This window comes from Poromitra crassiceps (assembly GCF_964638095.1).
Source record: "Poromitra crassiceps genome assembly, chromosome: 5".
In the NCBI taxonomy this organism is placed as follows: Eukaryota; Metazoa; Chordata; class Actinopteri; order Beryciformes; family Melamphaidae; genus Poromitra; species Poromitra crassiceps.
Window position 1 is genome coordinate 18,719,565 of NC_139642.1, and position 4,900 is coordinate 18,724,464.

The following is a 4,900-nucleotide window of genomic DNA, read 5'->3' on the forward strand; positions in this document are numbered from 1 at the left end:
GTATAACCTATTTTACGGACTCATTAGGTGGCGACAATGCTCTCCAGATTAGAGAAAGGTCCGGAAAACAGCAGGAAAAAGCCCCGTGATGAAAGAGAAACCGCTCATGCTGCAGCCAGAGCCATATAGATTGCTCTGTCTGCAGCTGACGTTGGCTGCGAACAGCAGTCAATCCGCGCCCACAACTGAGCCCCTCTGCCTCTGTCTGTCTCTGCTGTATAGTTTCTGCACACGAAAGGCAGCACCCGATGCCGAAGGGCCAAACCTTTCCCTGCAGTCCGGTTTGGCTTTTCCGTGTCGCGCTGGGAGCCGGCGCACAAAAACGGAGCGCTCCGAAAATAGACTGGGTGCGTGTTAGGCTGTGTGTTAGTGTGGGGAGGAGTTTGCAGCTGAGGGGGGGGAGAGGGGGGTGGGGCACGCAGGGTACCACACAACTACACCACGTCACTACATCAGAAAATATTAGCTTCAGACTCAGTGAATTTCACAAAAGGCGGAATAACTCAGCTTCTAATTTGAAACGTGTCTTTTTGCTCAAAACAACCTATCTTCTCCGGCTCATAACTAAAGAACGGAAAATGGTATCAATAAACCTTTTTTTGCAGATGATAGAAGAGAGTCTCATCGTTCTTTGTGCGTGTTCGGTGTTTACATAGTAATATCACACAATATTCTGTGGGCCTCGAGAAATCACTGAAAACGCTCTGAAACTCTGGCACTGGGAGCGTCCGTTCTCCAAAAGTGGCTGGTACTCAATGAGTTAACACAAGCTTTTTGGGAGTGGTGATTTGTGTTCAGCAAGATCATCTTCACAGGCATGGACCACTTTTATGACCTTTGAAGCGTAAATGCATTAAAAAAACATGATTTTCAGAAAATGCTTCAGTAACTTAACCGCTCTGTGGATTATATACAGTATATGCCGCATAGAAGAGTGGCACCTGGTAATCCATTTAATGTACCTCTGTATAATCAAGAACCTTTGAATGAATAGTGTATTGTAGATCTTTTTCATAACATGTGACGCCATGGGACGCTGTGGGCGCTGGAGTTGTGACCCCCCCATATCTTCAGTGCCTACTGCCCAGGTGGGCTATCTCGTCGAAAGGGCCTTTCTGTGTGGAGTTTGCATGTTCTCCCCGTACCCCCCAGGGGGTTCCTCCGTACATAACCCCCCACTAAAAACATGCAGAAGAAGATCGTCATCCGACCAGTGACGACAACATCTGAAGTTGGTCCAATGATGGTCCAATGAAGGTCCCCGGGCGCTGGAAAGAAATAGCGACCACTGCTCCTGGCCTGCCCCCTGGAGGAAAGGACAAGCCTGGATGGGTCAAATCAGAGGACATATTTCACCGGCCACCGTCAGCATGAGTGTGTGTAGTGTGTTCGTGTGACAATAAAGACGGGCTGCCGTCTGAAATCGTGTTTAACAAGACAACTCACTGACGACCTCTCTCTCTCTGCAGGGCGTTCTTCCTCTCCTCCACCCTCCTCCTCCTCCTGTCCGTCGTGGGCGGGGCTTGGTCAGCTGCCACTCAGCCCAGTGAGTCGTCAGGTGAGTGACAGTCTGCTGGCCCAGTCACACAGCAGGTTTGACCCAGAGATTGTAGAAACATGAGGGCTGGCCCCAATATCATTTTTTGTGCCCTGAATATTCTGTAGTAGTAACCAAGAGCAAATATGTAAAATACATGACATCCCTACTACACATTTCAAAACGAGAGTCCACAAAGCAATAGGTGAGGTCAGGCTGAGTCTGTCCATGTGTTTGATACGGTCTGTCATAATGGTCGGGAGTGAAAATGCGTTGGGAGGTGTGTCCTGTTGGAAAGAGAACATCCTTCCTGTTAATCTGCTTCGTCTCTGCAGAAGCACACAGGGTTAATTAAAAAGCTTAAAGGGCTCGCCCCCCGGGGGACGAGAGGAGCGCTGCAGCTTAAAGGGCTCGCCCCCCGGGGGACGAGAGGAGCGCTGCGGAGAGGGCAGCTCATTTGTAACAGTCTGTGTGGGGTGGGGGTGCGCGTGGGGGTACGGGCAGTAGATGACTGGGATGGGGGTTGGATGGATAGGGCAGCGGTTCTCAAATTTTGTCCCATGGAACCCCATATGATAATAATATTGATGCTTTTAGATGTTTTATTACTGAAAGTGTATACAACCAACGCATGACCAAAATAGTCATTGTGTTACTTATGAATGGAATTATAGCTCAAATAAATGACCCCCCTTTTGGCTGGGGACGCCCTGGAACCCCCTCGAGGACCCCTGGGGGTCCCCGGACCCCCATCTGAGAACCACTGGGATAGGGGACGGGGTGGATGGGTGGATGGATGGGGGTAAGTGGATGAGATGAGACGAGATGAAACCTTTATGACGCTGTGGGGAAATTGGGTCGTTAAAGCAGCAAACTGTTACAGGATACAGCAAAAAATAAAGAGAGGAGCCAACGAGGAATATTAAACACAACCGACTGGAATGAGTTGAGGCAGGGCTTCCCTCGTGAGTCCAGTGTGGTAGCGAGTGGATTGGTTAAACTCACTCACCCGGTATAAAGGCATGTTAATCAGCTCCGCCAAGGCAGCTAGCTCTCTTGGCGCAGTGGTGAACTTGTCGGACTCCCAAGCCGAAGGTCGGCGGTTCTTATCCACCCCTGGGCAAGCCCTTAACATGGGTTGCTGCAGCAAGTAGCACCTACACAACGCCGTTACACCCACATCTGACCGCAAACCCCACATCTGACCGCAAACCCCACATCTGACCGCAAACCCGTACGGACGCCAAATAATGTGTTTTCAAAGCACTTTTGTATTTGAATGATAAAAGGAGCTGTCTATCAGCACCACACAGAAACCAGAAACTAAAAGTGAGGGGCTGTCTTCTGCAATAGGCTAGTTTGTGACAAATGTATTTCATTCTCATACATGATCGTAATAATGGGCAACTTTTTTTTTTCTCTTTTTCTTTTTTGAAATTGCCGTATTCTGAAAATATTCGGGACATTTTACGATCTTCGATATGATCCAAAAAATTGTCGCAAAGCCTTATTTCCCGTCTAAAAGCCTCTCTGGCTCCACTGTGCTACAGAGGAGCCGTGTGGACGGATGCATGGGGGTGAAGGTACTTGGTGGATGGATGGATGCAGGGAGGAGAGGGCTGGATGCTGGAGGAGGTTTTAATAGAAAGACAAATACTCTCTCTGGGAAAACCTGACAGGTCAATTATCAACACACACACACACACACACACACATGCACGTGCACGCGCACACACACACACACACACACACACACACGGACACACACGCACACACACACACGCACACACACACACACACGCACACACACACACACACACACACACACACACACACACACACTACCTCTAAGGTGTAGATAGTCTCCATTAATCCAGCCTGCGTTTTGAAACACAATAAAACACAATATCCTGCAGCCTGGGCTCTCAAGCTGTGGCTCCGGGCCCAGAATGGCCCGCCGGTCTGTCTCCAGCGGTCCACACACACTGCTGATGCTCCTCCCTGACATTTTTGTGCTGATGTTCTGTTTAGTTGAGTTTATTTCATTTAATTTAGAAAAAGGACAATGTGCACAGACATTAATTAATGGGAAAAGAAAGAGATGCGTGCACCAGATTTATCAATAAGCTATCTGTAGTCTTTGACACAAAAACAAATAAACATAATAACAATAACGGTACAGAACATCGCAACTAGGCCGATTAATCGCTTAAATTCAATAGTTAATCGCGATTAATCATGTTTTTTAGCGCATGTTTAAAATTCCATTATTTTGCATTTCAAGACAGTTTTTAAGTCCAAACAATGTAAAGTGATTCTTACCACACGTGTCTGATTGGGAATCAAATGAACACAAAGAAGGAAAAAACATGCACATGGCCTTTTATTATGATTGATTTCAAATCAATAGAACTGTAATGTAGACCCAGTTAAATACAATGTCTACTTCAAAATGCACCTACTATAGTGACAACAGTGTGGGCTTGCAACCATGACTTAGAGGTAGGAGCCAACTTCATAATGTTTTGCATACTGTACCCTAATCCTGTCTATAAACATTGACTGTATCATTATAATACCCTTATACAGTCTTTATATTATTTTATACAGTATCTGGTCTATAACCATTCGGTTAGCAGGAATATAGTAACGTAGTGCTTATTCTGTGAGATGCTATATCTTTTTTGAACGGATTTCACGGTTTGTGTGTGTGTCATTCTAAAACAGTGCGTTGCCACAGGTCTGTGTCCATTTACACATTCTAAAACAGTGATTTGCCACAGGTCTGTGTCCATTTACACATTCTAAAACAGTGATTTGCCACAGGTCTGTGTCCATTTACACATTCTAAAACAGTGATTTGCCACAACTTTGACCAAGCGGTTCCCTGCAGTCTGATTGACGTTAGCGGGAGCTGCACGTTTGGCTCGGTGGTAACGTTGAGACCCCCTACACTATAGAGAGGCAAAGTGGAACGTCACTTCCTGCTTCAGCACTGTACCAGAGATTTTCATCCGCCATTTATTTTCCCATAGACATTTAGTAAAATGCTTATAAAATAGTTGTACTTCGTCGAACCAAGCGGTTCAGCTAACGCTATAATCGGGAGAGACCATAGAACATTTCACTCGGACCAAAACTTAAAAAATATTTTCTTTAAACCCAAATTTGTTTAACGTTTTGGTCGCAGTGAAATGTTATGCGATCTCTCCTGTTTCTAAATATATCTGTACTGTTTGGTTTGAACCAGTAAAACTATTTTTGTACGCATTTTACGAAATGTGGATGGGAAAATAAATGGCGGATTAAAATCTCTGGTACAGTGCTGAAGCAGGAAGTAGGCGGTCACTTTGCCTCTCTATA